The sequence below is a fragment of the Pelophylax lessonae genome, assembly GCF_965119305.1.
Source record: "Pelophylax lessonae genome assembly, chromosome: 3".
In the NCBI taxonomy this organism is placed as follows: domain Eukaryota; kingdom Metazoa; phylum Chordata; class Amphibia; order Anura; family Ranidae; genus Pelophylax; species Pelophylax lessonae.
Window position 1 is genome coordinate 442,207,030 of NC_138770.1, and position 20,060 is coordinate 442,227,089.

Consider the following 20,060-nt stretch of genomic DNA (forward strand, 5'->3'; position numbering starts at 1 on the left):
CCCCTAGCTGCCTTCAGGCGAGCGACGTAGATCTACGTAATTTTGTCTGTAGGAGCCAGCCTGAATATAAAGTAGTATACAGGAAGTGGTCGGCAAGTGTTAACGGACAATTGTGCAGTCGTGCGATACTGTACCTAAATAAAACTGATGTATTTTTTTCCCCCCACAAATAAAGCGTTCTTTTGGTGGTATTTGATCACCTGTGCGATTTTTTTATTTATTATTTGTTTTGTGCTGTAAACAAAAAAAAAAAAAGCGACCAATTCTGAAAAAAAAAAAAAAAATTTAATTTTCGTACATCACGGGAGTCATAAATCATAACATATGGGTTATATAGTCAACTAGGTGAAGGACACTGGCAACCAATCAGAATTGATGACCCCCCTATATAGCCCCTCCCATACAGGAAGTACCTCAGTTTTTTCGCCAGTGTCTATAAGGTGAAGGTCGCTATAGAGAGGTGCTCCACATGTTATGTTTCAAAGAAGAAGAATGAAGATTATGCTATCATACCCCAAACAAAGATCAATGGATCTAAGGGCTTAGCTATCTGATCCATCTAAAACAGTCAATGGACTAAAAAGATGGTACCCGAGCCTCGGGAAGCAGATACAAGGTTTTGCCTGTAACGCTGTCCTTTTTAGGCGCTGGACCCTGGGATCTGGGCCCTTGGAATACCAAACCCCAAAGGCACTCCGTGTAGGGTGCTCTACAGGTCCAAGGCCGTGGCCCTGCTTTTATATAGGGGACCCAATCCTTGAAGGTCTCTAAGACCATGCTCACCGCGAAGAGGGAAGATTGGATTCTTGCTTATTGCAGTTTCCTGCGGCAGGACTCGTGAGTCCATTTTAAATATTTACTGAGCAAACAAAAACTTTTAAAGGTTAAAAATGGCAAAATTGTAAATATTTTATGCACTGTATCCTTAAATAAGATTACAGAGACTTGTGCCATGTGTATTTCTGCTTGCAATTACATTGTAGCAGGTTTATGCAAAGTATGTTTAAAGCATATTGTTACACTGTTTCTTACCCATAGCTGATTACCTGAAAAGTCTTACCCTGAGCTGATTACCTGAAAAGTATCAACTGTGACAAACAAGATTCAGCCTAACTGCTCTCTCCCCCATTTGTTTGTTGTGTTCGCCCTGGCGCATAAGCATTCACGTGTTTGCCTCTGCTGGATCGTGTGTCTATGGCGTAGACCTATTCGCGTGTGCAGGAATCTTCGTGGACGACACGCACCAAGCCGCACATGCATAAAAGGGCACGTTCTGCAAGGAACTGTTTCCAACACACTAGCCTCTGTCACAGGCTGAAAGAGACACAGAGCAGCAGCAGCTGGGTTGCGTGAGTCACTGTGGGTGTATGTTACTGGCACTAATAGTTCCTGTATCTTAGATAATCAGTGTTGTGTGCATTAGGCTGTATAAGCTTGGCACAGACCTTGAGTACACTTTAACCACTTTAAGACCGGAGGATTTTCCTGCTTATTGACCAGGGCACTTTTTTCAACTTGGCACTGCATGATTTAACTGACAATTGCGCGGTCATGCAATGCTGTACCCAAACAAAATTTACGTCTTTTTCCCCCCCCAAAAACAGAGCCTTCTTTTGGTGGTATTTTATAACGCTTTTTATTTTTTTGCGATATTAACCACTTGCCGACCGCCGCACGACTACTGCGGCGGTCAGCCCCTCACAGGCAAAGCGACGTAAGGCTACGTCGCTAGCCTGTGAGGCTCTAGGGAGCGAGCGCGCGCCACCAGAGGCGCAGTCACGGACTCCCCCACGCGTGTGCCCGGCGGACCCGATGTCCGCCTGGGCACTCGCGATCGTCTGTTACACCGGAAGAAAGGCAGACGGCTAATGTAAACAAAGCCACCTGTCATTCTTCCCTGTGTAAGAATACAGATCACACGGTTCTGCTATGTAGGACCATTGATCTCGGTTCTTACACATCCAATCACAGTAAGAAACACGCCCCTAGGGACACACTTAACCCCTCCCTCTCAAATAAAGTTAACCCCTTCACTGCCAGTGTCATTTTTACAGTAACAGTGCATATGTATAGCACTGATTACTGTAGTAATGTCACTGGTACCCCCAAAAGTGTCAAATTTCAGTCAAGGGTCCGATCTGTCCGCCGCAATGTCACAGTCCAGCAAAAAAAAAAACGCAGATCGCCGCTATTACTCCAAAAATGACAATCTTTCCCTTAGTTAGTAAACGCAATAACATTTGCGCAAACCAATCAAAATACGCTTTTTGCAATTTTTTTTACCAAACATAGGTAGCATAAAACAAATTGGCCTAAAATGTTAAATTTAGATTTTTACATTTTTTTGGGGGAATTTCATATAAAAAAATTTGAAAAATATTGTTATTTTTGCAAAATTGACGCTCTTTTTTTGTTTATAGCGCATGATCAAAAAAATCGCACAAGTGATCAAATACCACCAAAAGAAAGCTCTGTTTGTGGGAAAAAAAGGATATCAAATTCGTTTAGGTACAGCGTCGCACAAATTGTCCGTTAAAGTCACGCAGTGCCAAATCGCAAAATAGGCCCTGGTCAGGAAGGGGGTAAAATCTTCCAGGGCTTAAGTGGTTAATAAAAAAAGAGCGAAAATTTTGCGAAAAATTTAAATTTTCTACTTTGACTGTTAAAAAATATCCAATATATTCAATTTTTGTCATGTATTTTGGCCAAAATGTATTTAGCTACATGTCCTTGACAAAAAAAAAATCTCAATGAGCGCATTTTTATTGGTTTACGCAAAAGTTATAGCGTCTACAAACTATGGTGTAAATACTGGAATTTACGCAGCTTTAATTTCTGACTGCCTATCTCAATTCTTGAAGTGCTCAAATGGCAGGGCAGTACAAAACCCCCCAAATTACCCCTTTTTGGAAAGTAGACATCCTAAGGAATGTCCTGAGAGGCATGTTGAGCTCATTGAATATTTAATTTGTTTGTCACAGGTGTTTGAAAAATGACTGACTAAAAAAAAAAATTTATTTTACAAAAAGTGGTCATTGAAATGATATATTGCTCACGCATGCCATGGGCATATGTGTAATTACACCCCAAATATATTCTGCTGCTTCTCCTGAGTACAGGGATACCACGTGTAAGACTTTTTGGGAGCCTAGCTGTGTACAGGACCCCAAAAACCAATCACCAACTTCAGAATTTCAAAGGGCGCAAATTTCTCATTGCACTTTCTCACTGCCTATCACGGTTTGGTGATAGGCAGTGAGAAATAGCACACAACCCCCCCAAATGACCCCATTTTGGAAAGTAGACACCCCAAGCTATTTGCTGAGAGGCATAGTGAGTCCATGGAATATTTTATATTTTGCCACAAGTTTTGGGAAAATTACATTTTCTTTTTTAACACAAAGTTGTCACTAAAAGATAAAAAGCTCACACATGACATGGGTATATGTGGAATGACACCACAAAATACATTCTGCTGCTTCTCTTGAGTACAGGGATACCACATGTGTGAGACTTTTTGGGAGCCTTGGGACCCCGAAAACCAATCACCACCTTCAGGTTTTCTAATGGTGTAAATTGTGCATTTTACTTCCGCACTACCTGTCACAGTTTCAGAGGCCCTGAAATTCCAAGATAGCACAAAACCCCCCAAATGACCCCATTTTGCAAAGTAGACACTCCAAGCTATTTGCTGAGAGGCATGGTGAGTACATGGAATATTTTATATTTTGCCACAAGTTCCGGGAAAATTATTATTTTTTTTTTTTTTTTTTACACAAAGTTGTCACAAAATGATATATTGCTCACACATGCCCTTAAGTTGGTGGGAACCAACCACCAAACCAGATTCCGCCTTACTCTTGGGGGAAGGAACATTGGGCAAACCAAGGCTTGGACTTTCTTTCAAGCCAAAAGAATACTGTTCTGAAACAGTCTGGAGTGGAACTGTGCTTAACGAATCGCCTCGAAGGGGGACACCATTTTGCCTAGCAACCTCATGCACAGCCGTATGGAGGGAAACTTTTTCCCCCTTACGAACCGAGCTAGCTTCTTTAGAGCTAGAACCTTCTCTGATGAAAATCTTTGCCTGAGCGGTGTCTAAAACCAGACCTAGATATTCCAGGACCTGAACAGGCCTTAAGGCCAACTTTTCCCTGTTGATAATCCAACCCAGACTTTCTAAGAACTGGATTGTAAGAGAAACATCTTGTGTCAGACCTGGGTTTGAATGGTTCTTGAGCAGCAGGTCGTCCAGGTATCCTATTACTGAGATGCCTTGAGCCCTTAGAAAGGCCAATACTGGTGAACACTTGAGGAGCTGTAGCAAGGCCAAAGGGCAGAGCCATAAACTGGAAACTGGAAATGGCACTGCCCCACTGCAAAATGCAGAAACTTTTGATGGGACCTAAAGATTGGCAAATGAAGGTTTGCATCCCTGATATCTATGGAGGCCATAAAGATTCCTCTTCCTAGAGAGGCTACTAACCAGCGGATTGATTCCATGTGAAAAGACTGGTCAAATATTGATTTAGAGCCTTGAGATCCAGAATGGGTCTCACCACGCCATTTGGTTTTGGCACTGTAAAAAGGTTTGAATAAAACCCTGTGAATCTTTCACTGACTGGAACCTCCACAATTATACCCTGGATCCACAGGTGCTCTAGGGGCTGGAACAGGGACCTCCTTTTTTCTGGGCATGAATATTTGAGCCCAGAAACCGATAGGGAGGAAGTTCTCGAAGCTATCATGTAGCCCCGAGCCACAGTGGATAAGACTCATTTGTCTTGAACCACTTGTTCCCATGTATTTGAAAACTGTAAAAGTCTTCCCCCCCACCCGAGTGAGTGGGGGCAACCCTTCATAAGGCAGGCTTTAGGACCCAAGACTTCTTTTGACCTTGAGGCTTTGTGAAACCTGACGGCTGAGGCCGTCAAAACTGCTTCGATGATGCTACATTGGTAGGGACAGTGACACTACTCGGAACCTTAAAAGACCATTTTTTCTCCTTCCCTTAACAGGCAATAATGCACTACCCCCCAAGATTTTCTGGATATATTTATCCAGATCCTCCCCAAAAAGACGCTTCCCATGAAAGGGGAAAGCTGTCAACAATTTTTTACAAGGCATTTCTGCCGACCAATCTTTCAGCCACAGAACTCATATAAACGCATATGAACAGAGAGGAAGGCCACCCGGGATACTTGTTAGATAGAATCCTTAAGCACGTCAATTGAAAACAGCAAAGCACGAGAAATCTCTACTAAATCATCCGCAGATTCACTACGAATAGATAGATCCTTAGATAGCCTCTTAAAACAGTCCTTCCAAGGACTGACAGACCCCCTATAGCTACAATAGCTAGTTGAACAGCAGAACCAGCAACAGCAAAGGAAGCCTTAAATAAGGATTCCAGTTTCTTATCTGCTGAATCCTTAAACACTTGGGCATTATCAACTGGACAGGTTAAATTCTTATTCACAGAAGAGATAGCTGTGTCAACAGACGGCATAGCCCACTTGTTCTTGAAACCCTCCTCCATAGGATATAGCAAAGAAAATCTCTTTGGAGGAATTAACAACCTGTCAGGATAATCCCAATTCACATACACCAACTGCTGCAGCAGGGGGTGAAAAGGAAAGGGCTGAGGGTGTAAAGAACCTAGCGAGGAATAGGAGACCTCAGATAGAGCTCAGATACCTCCGAAGGAGGCAATTTGAACCCAACCTGCACCATTTCAGTGAGGGATTGAGAGGCTGTAAATGGTTCCTCAGACTCAGAATCCTCTGAAGAGGAAATATGATCAGCCTGTGACTCCATGTCACCAATGGCTACCTTCTCATCATCTTCATTTGCCCAATCTGGTTCTGGGGCCAGAAGCCCCCTTAGGACCTAGGGCTATAGACCCCACCTCTACGCAGGAGAAGGGGATCTAACCCTTTTCTTCCCACCTTGAGAAACAGAAGAAATCATCTCAGCTGTTTAACCCTCTAGGCTAGCCAGGGCAGATGCCAAGCCATCCTTAGTAACATAGGGAGAAACAGAAGCATCAGAGGTAGCAACAATACCCGATAGACGTAAAGGCTCGGATTGGCCAGTAGCTTCAGGTCTTTCTGGGGAAGAAAAAGCAGTGGGAACTGGACTAGGAGAATTTACTCCTGGTGCGGAGGTAGTTGACCCTTTCCTTACTGCGCCCCCACTTCTTTTTCTGGAAGACATTACTTTAAACATAAAGAAGACCCAGAATTAAAAGTTTTCACTAAGGTAAATCTTACTGCGATCCAGCAATAACAGTTATCACAGAGAAAAACAACCACCCTTTTCCTTCACCATGTACTCGAACACATGCCCAAACAGAAATGTTTAAACCTGCACTGCTTACACCTATCAGCCGACCATCCGGCCAGAGATCCTGGGCTTCCCTGCTTTAGCGGGGTTTAGATGAAAACAGCTTGGCGTTTCCTTGTGCTGGCCTGTGACGTCATTCACGTGCACCCTCTGCACATGGATTTAAGCTGACCGATCTGCAATGCAGAAAAAAAAACCTGCCGAACAACACCATCTTGTGGCAGAAAAACAGTACTGCGGCCAAGAAAATTTTCAGTGCTTTTATGCCTTTCTCTTGCAAACGGAAAGGAATGCTTACAAGTCTCGCTGCAGGATCCTGAATAGGACCCAGGCTTCACCCATCACGGCGGGCTCCATCTATGACTATCAAGGACCGGGTCCCCCTGTTATACGGGGTCCACTCCCTTGGACCTGTAGAGCACCCTACTGGAATCACCTTGGGCAAGAAAGAAATGTAACCAGGGTTATATTTCCCAGAGTCCAGCACCCAGAGGGTCACATTAGAGGCTGAACCTCGGGTCTTCGGCTGCTGAGGCTCAGGTACCATCCTTTTAGCTTTTAGCCGTTTGAATGGATCCAATTATATTGCCCCCCTTTTCTGGGACAACACAAAACTTGGAGAACTTTACCAGCCATGACCACCACCTTTAAGACATTGGCGAAAAAACAGATGTTCTTCCTCTATGGAAGGGTTTATATAGGAGGAACTTCTTGTCTATTGGATGCCAGTGTCCATTCATCTATAGGTGGCGTATAACCCAATTCGTTATTATTACCAGCTCTGTGTCCCGTGATGTACGATAAAGAAATGTAATTTTTTGAAATTTTCAGTTTTTTTTTGTTTAGATCACAAAAAATAAAAACCGCAGGGGTGATTAAATACCACCAAAATAAAGCTCTATTTGTGGGGGAAAAAAGACAAATTTAATTTGGGTACAGCATTGAATGACCGCACAATTGTCAGCTAAATGTATGCAGTGCCAAATTGCAAAAAATGGCCTGGTCATTAAGGGGGTAAATCCTTCCGGTCCAGAAGTGGTTAAGCGAGTTGAGTTTACAATTCACTGAACCTGTAATATTTACAGGTCAAAAATTCCCATGGTGGGATGTTTTGCATGCAAGCTGCGGTTTCACTTCAGCTGTGTTGAATTTAAAAAGTGCAAGCGTGTGCAAATCCAAAAAGAAATTCTATTGTCACTCTCCATGTGTGTGTATATGTGTATATATATATATATATATATATATATATATATATATATATACAAAAGGAGATAAATATAAAAAAAGGTTATACATTACTCAATAAAATTAAAGGAACACTTTTTAGCATCAAGTCAATAAAACTCCTGGGATACTGATCTGGTCAGTAAAGTAGCAGAGAGGGATGGGGGGGGGGGTCAATCAGTTTCAGATGCTTTGGTGTTAATGAAATTAACAGGTGCACTAGATGGGCAACACAGACTACCTCCAAAACAGGAATGATTTACAGGTTGAGACTACTGACATTTGTTTCCCTATTTCTTTCCTGTTTTTCACTAGTTTTGCATTTAGCTAGGGTCAGTGTCACTACTGGTAGCATGAGGCGATACCTGGACCCTATAGAAGTTGTACAGGCAGTCCAACTCCTCCACAATGGCACATCATCAACACATGCCATTACCAGAAGGTTAGCTGTGTCTTCCAGCACAGTCTCAAAAGCATGGAGGAGATTCCAGGAGACAGGCAGTTACTATAGGAGAGCTGGACAGGACCGCAGACAGTCCTTCACCCATTAGCAGGATCAGCTCCTTTGTGCGAGGAGGAACAGGATGAGCACTACCAGAGCCCTAGAAAATGACCTCAAGCAGGCCACTGGTGTGAATGTCTCTAGTCCAGGGCTTCCCAAACTTTTTTGGGCCGAGACCCACTTCTGAATACAGTTATTTTTCGTGACCCACTTCCTTGTAATTTAATTTTGTAAAGCGCTACAGAATTTGTTGGCACTATATAAATGCAAATAATAATAATAATGCATATTTTAAAGTGAGGGGGGTGTTAAATTAAAAATAGAAGCTGCCATGAACTCCTGACACCGCCAGGCCACCTGGTCCCCTTATGACCCCATGGCTGCCTTCTCTGCCCGCTATAGCTGAGAGAATCCCACCGGCAGTGTGGGTGGGGTCCTGAATCCATCGCGATTTGACTGCTCTGGCTCTCTGTAATTTGCGGGTCAGTGCGACCCACTCAAACGCAGGTTTGGGAACTCCTGCTCTAGTCAAACCATCAGAAACAGACTTCACAAAGGTGTCCTGACGTCCTCTAGGGGGGCCCTGTGCTCACTGCCCTGTGGAATTCGATTGGTATTTGCCATTGAACACCAGAATTGGCAGATCTGCCACTGGTTCCCTGTGCTTTTCACAGATGAGAGCAGTTTAACCCTGAGCAGATGTGAAAAGGTCTGGAGAATGTTATGCTGCCTGTAAAATCATTTACCATGTCCAGTTTGGTGGTGGGACAGTCATGGTCTGGGGTGGCATATTTATGGAGGGACACACAGACCTCTACAGGCTAGACAATGACACCCTACCATTAGGTATCAGGGTGAAATCCTTGGACCCATTGTCAGACCCTACGCTGGTGCAGCAGGTCCTTGGTTCCTCCTGAAGCATGACAACGCCCGGCCTCATGTGGCGAGAGGATTGATATCATTGAATGGCCCCCACACGCGCCTGACCTAAATAAAATAGAACACCTCTGGGACATTATGTTGCGGTCCATCCAACACCACCAGGTTGCGCCTCATTCTGTATAGGAGCTCAGTGATGCCCTGGTCCAGATCTGGGAGGAAACAACCCAGGACACCATCCATCGTCTTAGAAGGAGCATGCCCCGACGTTATCAGGCATGCATACAAACTACTGAGTACCATTTTGAGTTGCTGCAATGAAACTAGCTCTCTCACTGTGAACCATCTAGTTCATATCTCATTGTAGGTCCTTTGACTGGATGGGAACTAGATTTCCTACTGTGAGCTGGCTAGTTCCTGTCCTTTAACAGGACCTGACCGCTATGGAGAAAAAGGTCCTTTCACTGGATAGGAACTGGCTGTCTCACTGGGAACCATCTATTTCCTATCCCTATCAAGGACAATTCTTAGCTGGAGGGATAAAGGTCCTTGGAGTGGATGGGAACTAGATTTCTCACTGAGCTGGCTCGCTCCTATCCTTTAACGACCTGACCACTATGGAGAAAAAAAGTCCTTTTGCAGGATAGGAATTAGCTCTCTCACTGTGAGCTGGATAGTTTCTATCCCTATACAGGACCTGACCACTAGGGGCCTAAAAGGTCCTGTACCTGGATAGAAAATGGCTCTCACACTAAGCAAGCTAGTTCCTATCCAGTAAAAGGACCATGTCCTTTCTTAGGGTAGGAAATAGTTGCGACCGAGTACAACCCAGCCTTGCAATAACATCAGCTGCTGTTTTCTGACTATTGGACCGCAGTGAATCGTCCCCATTTGTTCATTGGACAAGCGGGCAAACTATCAGCCTATCATAGAAACAGCCCCCGCATTAGTCATGTTGCTAGAGGCTACAAGAGAATGACTGACTGCCAGCTCGTCCAATACGCAGATTTAGTTATGGCAATAGGATTTCCTTCCGCTCGGTGGGAGGACTCGTGGACTATAAGGCTGTCTGTTGCCAGAAGTGTTCCCAGGAAACAGCAGAGCAGACACCGGAGAAGAAAATAAGAGTCCTTACTGCAGTGGTGGTCATAGAATGCTCTGCACTGCAGTGCCCACCAGCTGGACAGAGCCCCATCCAGTCTTTGCCTCCTGGTGAGCATCATACCCCCTAAGCATAACTAATACATAAAGTTCCACACTAAAAACAAATACAACTAGGGATGCTCTGATGCCAAGCATTTGCGCAAGTATTGGTACTCGCCCAAATGGTCCCAATACTTTGCGATGCGATTTGCGTCAATACTAAATGAAATAAAGAGTAAAATCAGTTGTGTGTACCCCATGCTACCGACAAAGACTTCCCTGTAAGTGTGTGTGAGGGGGCTGCAGACAGTGAATTGTGTTCCCACATTCAAATTATATATATATATATATATATATGTATATATATATAGTACAGACCAAAAGTTTGGACACACCTTCTCATTCAGAGTTTTCTTTATTTTCATGACTATGAAATTTGTAGAGTCACACTTCAAGGAGGTAGTCGCCTGAATTGGTTTTCACTTCACTTCACAGGTGTGCCCTGTCAGGTTTAATAAGTATGATTTCTTGCCTTATAAATGGTGTTGGGATCATCAGTTGTGTTGTGCACTGAATAGTCCTACTGAATAGAGTGTTCGAATTTGTATTATGGCAAGAAAAAAGCAGCTAAGTACAGGAAAACAAGTGGCCATCATTACTTTAAGAAATGAAGGTCAGTCAGTCCGAAAAATTGGGAAGACTTTGAAAGTGTCCCCAAGTGCAGTCACAAAAACCATCAAGCGCTACAAAGAAACTGGCTCACATGCAGACCGCCCCAGGAAAGGAAGGCCAAGAGTCACCTCTGCTGTGGAGGATAAGTTCATCCGAGTCACCAGCCTCAGAAATCGCAGGTTAACAGCAGCTCAGATTAGAGACCAGGTCAATGGCACACGGAGTTCTAGCAGCAGACACATCTCTAGAACAACTGTTAATAGGAGACTGTGTGAATCAGGCCTTCATGGTAGAATATCTGCCAGGAAACCACTGCTAAAGAAAGGCAACAAGCAGAAGAGACTTGCTTGACCTAAAGAACACAAGGAATGGACATTAAACCAGTGGAAATCTGTGCTTTGGTCTGATGAGTCCAAATTTGAGATCTTTGGTTCCAACCACTGTGTCTTTGTGCGACGCAGAAAAGGTGAACGGATGGACTCTACATGCCTGGTTCCCACCGTGAAGCATGGAGGTGGTGGTGTGATGGTGTGGGGGTGCTTTGCTGGTGACACTGTTTATTCAAAATTGAAGGCATACTGAACCAACATGGCTACCACAGCCACATCTTGCAGCGGCATGCTATTCCATCCAGTTTGCGTTTAGTTGGACCATTTATTTTTCAACAGGACAATGACCCCAAACACACCTCCAGGCTGTGTAAGGGGTATTTGACCAAGAAGGAGAGTGATGGGGTGCTGCGCCAGATGACCTGGCCTCCACAGTCACTGGACCTGAACCCAATCGAGATGGTTTGGGGTGAGCTGGACCGCAGAGTGAAGGCAAAAGGGCCAACAAGTGCTAAGCATCTCTGGGAACTCCTTCAAGACTGTTGGAAGACCATTTCAGGTGACTACCTCTTGAAGTGCAACTCTACAATTTTCATAGTCATGAAAATAAAGAAAACTCTTTGAATGAGGTGTGTCCAAACTTTTGGTCTGTACTGTTTATATATATATATATATATATATATAAAGAACCCTGTTGCGCCTCCCTATATTTGTGAATGATAGACCTAAACTAACAAAATAGGTATCACATATAAAGCGCATACAGTGCCATTAAGAGCCCATTCACACTAGCACGACTTGTGAGGCGACTTGTGTCGCCCCAGGTCGCTTGACATAACAAAAGCAATGTTAATCAATCAGTGCCGTCTTAATTGGCATTACTGAAGTCGCTCCGACTTCAGAAAAGGGTCCTGTACTACTTTGAGGTGACCTGTGATCCGACTTGTCCCATATACTTCAATGGGAGTCGCCTTCTTATCTTAATTGAAGAGACTTGTTATCAGACTTTCCAGGAAGAAGAAAGCGATTAGCCAGGCATTCGCCTGTCTCTTCAAAATAGTGCACAAGTCTCTTTCAAGTCTCTAAACAAGTCTCTTCAAAGTCACGGGGCGACTTTCTGGTCGCGGTAGTGTGAACCGGCTCTTATTCATATCCTTCAATTATATGCGTAAAAAGCAAATAAAAATAATCAAGTCCTCTCCAATGGTGTAAAAACTCTCTACTTATGTACAATAAACAAACATATTGTGACTAGTTCATCCAGTGTCAATATCTTACAATGAGATCTTACATAAATGGTAGTATTAAGCCACAGTGCTCTAGTGATTCCCACCACCGTTTCTGCAATGTGCTCACCTCCCAAGTTGGACCTGCTAACAGCAAGGTCTAAAAACGCCTTCCCCCTCTGGCAGGGGGTCCCTTAACAATGCTGCTCCAATTTGGGATACTCACACGCTTCTTTCCTCCTCCTTTGGATGTTCACATATAGAGGGTGCATGTTCCTTTAAAATTACATGCATCCATCCCATTCTAAATGAATAGGCACAAATCACACTTGAAAGGAACTCAGGTGATTTGAACAGGAATCGTATGCAAATTCCTCCATCACTCCTGTGTGTATATAGAAAGGGATTAAAAGCTCCATCTAGTGGGCAGTTTAAAAAAAAATGTGAATTTACAGTAATTATCTGGCTACATGCAAAATAATCTACTACATAGGTGACCCAGTCTGCCAATGATAGCAAATTAGGGTCCCTGGAGGTGATGTAGAGGCAATCTGATTGCCCCCAAGCGGACTTTACTTTCCCCCCCATACCCAGGGGGTCCTGGAACTATTCCTCCAGCCCTGTGAGCACCGCCAGAGACCCAGATTTGCTATCATCGGCAGAAAGGGAGACCTACATAGATTATTTTGCATTTGCCCAGATGTGTACTTATTGTGAGTTCTAACTTTTAACCACTTAAGGACCGGAGGATTTGGCTGCTCAATGACCAGGCCCTATTTTGCGATCTGGCACTGCGTTACTTTAACGGACAATTGCACGGTCGTGCGACGCTGTACTCAAACAAAATTGACATTTTTTTTCCCCCACAAATAGAGCTTTCTTTTGGTGGTTATTTGATCACCTGTGCGATTTTTATTTTTTGAGCTATAAACAAAAAAAGAGCGACAATTTTGAAACAAATTACAATATTTTTCACATTCTTTTATATGAAATTCTCAAAAAAAATAAATAAAAAGGTCAAAATCAAAATTTAACATTTTAAGCCGGTTTGTTTTCTGCTACATATTTTTGGTAAAAGAAAAAAATCGCAATAAGCATTTTTGGATTGGTTTGCGCAAAAGTTATTGCGTTTACTAACTACGGGAAAGATTTATGTAATTTTTTTTTTTTTTAACTAGAAATGGCGGCGATCTTCGATTATTTTTGCGGGACTGGGACATTGCGGCGGACAGATTGGACCCCTGACATTGACACTTTTGGGAGTACCAGTGACATTACTACAGTAATCAGTGCTATAAATATGCACTGTTACTGTAAAAATGACACTGGCAGGGAAGGGGTTAACTTTATTAGTGATCAGTGTGTTAAATGTATCCCTAGGGGCGTGATTCTAACTGTGGGGGGGGGGCGTGGCTTGTGATGTAACCACAGAGACATACAATCCTACATAGCAGGATCGTATAGTCTCTGCACTTACATCAGGGAGAATGACAGACGGCTGTGTTTACATAAGCAGTCTGCCTTTCTCCCTTTCCTGCGGGAGATTGTGAAGGGCCGGCAGACATCGGAGCCGCCGGTCACATGCACGGGGATGCCTGTGAACGAGCGGGGGCGCGCGCAACGTAGTACTATGCCACTTTGCCCAGGAGCAGCTGACTGCTGAAGTAAATATACTTGCGCCGGTCGGCAGTGGTTAAGACAGCACTGAACTCCTGGACCAGTATACGTCTGTTTATTTTTTTCTTACACAAGCCAGTAGCTACTCTTTTTAGGCCCCATGTACACCTGAGTGATTTTCTGCTTGAAGATCTAAAACACCCAAGGCAAATCCCATTCACTGTCCCCTGTTCCAGAGTTCTGTGGCCTGTAGCAAAATGCCTGTTGCTCAAAAAAGTACATAAGCTTCTAATTTAGCAGACTTGAGACCGACTTGGCCCCATAGACTTCAATGGGAATGCCTGAAAACTCACAACATGAGCGTTTTACAAGCGGTTTGTAACACATTCTCTGCTCAAACAGCAGCTCCTCCCCCTAGTGCTTTTTATAAGCTAAACAAACACAACTGAAGCTTTAAACTGCTTGTAAAACACATATAAAACCGCCTCTCAGGTGTAAATGTAGCCTTAGGGACGGACCTCGTATAAAAGACAAGGTCATGTAAGGCTCTCTCCCACTCAAGGTTCAAGAAGGAGCAATAACAGGTCCAATTCAATACTAGGCATCTCAATTCTAGAAGCTCAGACAAACCGTTATATTCCCAAAGCGGCAGTAGGACACAGGCGCACCCTCCAGCCCAGCTTTCAGTAGCCTGTAAAACTATAGAGTCTGACAGCTGCGGTGGCTGGATGGAGCTAGGCAGTGCACCTATTGGTATTTACATTTAGGGCAGTATGCATACCGTATTCATAAATTATGTCCAGTGAATAGGCATTGCTGTGTCACACATTTCACATATCCTGCCTTCTAAACTACAGAGGTGCTGAGAGTAGGAGTTTCAGGAAGTGGACTCAGTAAAGAAATAACAGCTTGCAGGCAGCAAGGTACCATGGGACATGTAAAAGGAAAAAGTGCACTTGCTTTTCCTTGTCAGTTAATCCATACGGGGAACATGGGTGCTTGAAATAGGTTCCCATCCACCTTCACGCCCAAGCTTTGAAATCCTACATAAGTAGATGTAAACAATATCTTAGGCTTGGTTGTCACATGGGAGTAAGAAAATTTCCTGCTATTGATGGCAACAATTGGTACTATTCCTCCTACTGACCACACAGGATGTAACGTGCCCAAACGTTGGTGTCATTGGCAGGAATAGTGCCCAATCAGTGTCAGTGGAAGAAATGATGCTTCATCATTGGGATCAGTGCCCCAAGGCCTGGATAAAGAACTGCAAATGGCCGCAATTTGGAGACTACTGGCTTAAACTGAAAGTTTTAGGCTGCTAAAAGCCCTCCTTTGAAGACGCTTAAACACTTGCCGACCGCTCACTGAGCTGGTACTGCGGCAAAGTGGCTTGTTATCGTCCAGCGGCGTTGACCTACGTCGCTGGACTCCTCCCCTTCTAGGTGGCGCGCGCGCACCGCCAGAGGCTTGCTCCCGCTGTATTCAGACACAGCGGGAGTCGGGCCAGGGGAGGAGAGGCGGTGATCACCGCCGCTCTTCCCCGATCGTCGGGGATCGAGTGAGGAAATCTGCCCGCTTGTGTAAACAAAGCGGGCGGATCTCCTATGTGACAGACAGGGACAGATTACAGGATTCAGCATAGCTGAACCTGCGATCTGTGCCTGTGTCATACAATCCCCTCCCCCACACACGTCAGTAAGCACCAGGCATACATTTAACCCCTTGATCACCAATAAAGTTAACCCCTTCCCTGCCAGTGTCATTATTACAGTAACAGTACATATTTTTAGCACTGATTACTGTAGTAATGTCACTGGTACCCCCCAAAAGTGTCAAAAATGTCAGTTAGGGGTCCGATCTGTCTGCCGCAATGTCGCAGTCCTGCAAAAAAAAAAAAAAAAAAAAATCGCAGATCGCCGCCATTACTAGTTAAAAAAAAACAAAAAACAAAAATGACATAAATCTTTCCCGTAGTTAGTACCTGCAATAACTTTTTCGCAAACCAATCAAAATACGCTTAATGCGATATTTTTTACCAAAAATATGTAGCAGAAAACAAATTGGCCTAAAATGTTAAAAAATTTTGATTTTTACATTTTGGGGGGGGGGATTTCATATAAAAAAAATGTGAAAAATATTGTTACTTTTTCAAAATTATCGCTCTTTTTTGTTTATAGCGCAAAAAGTAAAAATCGCACAGGTGATCAAATACCACCAAAAAAAAGCTCTATGGGGAAAAAAAGGACAAATGTAATTTGGGTACACCACGCAATTGTCGGTTAAAGTAACGCAGTGCCGAATCGCAAAATATGGCCTGGTCAGGAATGGGGTAAAATCTTCCGGTCTTAAAGCAGTTAAAAATATGCTCATTGAGAATTTTTTTCTCAAAGACATGTAGCTAAATACATTTTGGCCTAAATATATGACAAAAATTGAATATTTTTTAACTGTCCAAGTAGAAAATGTCAATTTTTTCGCTCTTTTTTTTATTAAATATCGCAAAAAATGAAAAGCGCAGAGGTGATCAAATACCACCAAAAGAAAGCTCTGTTTGTGGGAAAAAAAGGATGCAAATTCCATTTGGGTACGGCGTTGCATGACCGCGCAATTGTCAGTTAAAGTCGCACAGTGCCAAGTTGCAAAAAGTGGCCTGGACGTAAAGCAGGAAAATCCTCCGGTGGTAAAGTGGTTAAGAACTCCATCTTTGAGTGGCTGAGTAAAAATGGACCTGCATTTAGGTCCTGAGAAACTGAAAAGAACACAGTGCTTGACTTGACAAACATGAAGGTAAATAGATGTAAATGGACTCCAGGGCTGTTTACATCTGCCTGCCCATCGACTTACATAGAGCTTCCGATTAGGTCCGCCTCAAAAACCAACAGTTGGCCTTGATTTGAATGCCTGTGTAAAAAGGACCCTTAGGCTGGCCATACATAGGTTCGAATTTCGAAAGAACTAAAGACAATTCAATTTGGATAGACTACGGAAGGGAATAAAACACTTGTCAGCTTTTTTTTTTTTTTTTCTTTTTTGCCATCTGTGTCCCATTGGTGATATTTCCCTTCACTTCCTGCCCCGTGTCAAAAACAGGAAGTGAGAGGAAATCACCATAAAGTGAGAGAATACCTGATTATCACCAGAAATGGCTTCCCCATCAAAAGATTTTCCTTCTATTACTGTACTGGGGATAACCCATAATTTGGGATTTTCTAACACTTTCAGGAAAAAATCTCTCTAATTGTGGCTCAGACAGCAATAAAAAAAACATGTCAGGCGCCCTCCACTGTCTAATATTAGAGGAAAAAAAAAAAAAAAAAAAAAAAATCGGGTTTTTGTCTTACCGTAGAAATCCATTTCTCTGATGTTCATTGACGGACACAGCTCTTCAACTTCTTGACCGTAGGTTTATACTGCCCCCTACAGAAGTAGGACACTAGGCAGAGAAAAAGCTTGAACACGCCTATGAGGCAGTCCCTGGGGGTATACTCCCACTTCCTCCTATAGGTATTCAGCTTTGTAACAAGCAGTGTCAGAAGGAAAAACCCAACTCCATAGAGGGGTGGGTGCTGTGTCCTTCAATGATCATCAGAGAAATAGATTTTACGGTAGGACAAAAATCCCATTTTCTCTTTCATTCATTGACTGACAGCTCTTCATCTTCTTGACCGTAGGGACGTCCCAAAGCAGTGTCAAATGTGAGGGGTGTGAACAGCAGAAAAAGTAAACTTCCCCAAGGCTAAACATAGCCAACCAGGTAACTTGGAGCTCAACTGTCAAACAACTGAAGCTCACCTGAAGAAAAAAACACCCTCAAAGGAGGACAAGTCCTCTAAACAGCAGCCTGCCAAACTTTGCGGCCAAAAGAAGCATCCGCAGATGCCAACACATCCACTGTATAAAACTTTGTGAATGTGTGTACAGATGACCAGGTAGCCACCTGAAAACCTGCATCACTGATGCGGATAGGCCCAGGAGGCACTAAGCGCCTGAGCAGAGTGCGCCTTGACAGGGAAAGAAGGAACCTGACCCTTAAAAAAAAATAAGCCTGAACCACATTCTGTCTGATCCATCTGGAAATAGTCGAAGCAGAAGCAACCAGCCCCTTGCGAGGTCCATCCGTGAGGACAAATAGTGAGTCTGATTTCCTAAAAGACTCCGTAGCTGCAAGATACACCCTTATTGCCCAAACCACATCCAGGGAGTTCAAGGCAACTTCCTTAGCATGCTTAGGCTTGGGACACAGGGAGGACAACGCAATGTCTTCATTCAGATGAAAGTCAGAGACGACCTTCGGAAGGAACGACGGACATGGACAAAGAACCACTTTATCCCTGTGAACCACCAGGTAAGGTTAACGACAAGACAACGGCGCCGGTTAAGATACCCTGCGTGCCAAAGTAATTGCCACAGCAGCAAAGGAGACCACACTGGAATGTACCAAGTGGCCCATGCCCTGGAGAAAAGTATGCACCAAGGAGTGTGTGACCAATAGGCGTTGAAGAAAAAAAATAAAACACACCAAGGCCGAGACCTGGCCCTCAGGAAGGCCAAGATTCGAGCCACCGAAAAGGAACGAGGGTGAACCCGGAGGGATTCACACCACACAATGTAAGTCCTCAATAGCTTTAAACGTCAAAACAGTAAGGCAGGATGGAAGATTAGCCCTTGGGACAGCAGATCTTCCCTGAGAGGGAGTCTCCAAAGAGCTTCGGCGACCAGCCTTATCAGATCGGCGTACCTAGCGGCTCCAGACTGGCAAGGCCAGTCTGAAGCAATTAGGATGACCGGAATCCTTTCTGCCTCAATCCTGTGTAGTAGTCTTGGCAGAAGCTAAAAAGGAGGAAAGCGTTAAACGATACTTACTCCAAGGAGCCACTAAAGTGTCTATAGCAACGACTAGAGGATCCCAAGACTGTGCCACAAACCTCTGAACCTTTGTACTGAGGCGAGAGGCCAACAGATCCACCTCTGGAGTACCCCACCAGAGACACAACTGATGAAACCCCTCCAGATGAAGAGACCATTCTCCCTGGTCTAACACCTGTCGACTGAGATAGTCCTTAGAATACAGGCTACTTCCCAAGCCACCAGGATACTTCTTTTGTCCACTTGGTGATTGACATAGGCCACAAACGTGGCATTGTCTGATTGAATCCGCACTGGACACCCCTGGAGACGACTTGTCCAATGATTCAGACAGTCCGATCGCTCCAAACTCCAGTACATTGATCAGTAGTCTGGACTCTTCCGGAGACCAGACCCCCTGAGCACAATCTGTGCTATGGACACTCCCCCACCCAAACAGATGCATGCAAGTCCGAAGAGACGACTGTCTGCTGGTCAGCAAAAGCCAAACTGCCTCCTGCAACTTTTGAAGTTTCTAGCGAGGAAGAAACACTCTGGCTGAGGACGAGTCCAGAGTCAGACCCAGGTAGACTAGGCTTGTGGATGGAACCAGGGCAGACTTCTGAATATTCAGAATCCAACCGAACTCCCACAGCATTTGCAGAGTAATCTCCAAGTTGTCCAACAAGGTGGATGAAGACTCTGCTCGTAAAAGCAGATCGTCCAGTTACCCCAGTTCTAGCAGTTAATGCTAGAACACAAATTGATAATGCTCCTCGCCCATGGCACGGCAGAGGAAATGCCAATGGGCAACACATATTAGGATTTGAAGGTAGGCATCCTTGATGTCGATGAAGGCAAGGAAATCCCCCTGATGTAGGGACGACACCATTGTGCACATGGACTCCATGCCGAACTTCTGCACCTGCACAAAGTGGTTTAGCGCCTTGAGGTCCAGTATTGGGTGCACCTTGCCCTCCTTCCGGGAACTGTAAACAGGTTTGAGTAAAAACCTTGAAAACGTTCCGACTTTGGAGCCAGAACAATTACCCTGAAGTACCCAATTACCCTGCACTGCCCCATAGAGGTCCTTTTGGCAATCTGGGGATAAGTGCAGGTTGGAAGGGAAGAACCTTTCTGGAGGATATGATCAAAACTAGATCTTGTAGCAGGAGTGAATGACTTTGTGGACCCACTTGCCCTGGATCAGGGAGGTCCATGGATCTGGAAAGCAGCGAAGATGTCTCTCCACCCCAGATACGATTGAGGGCACCC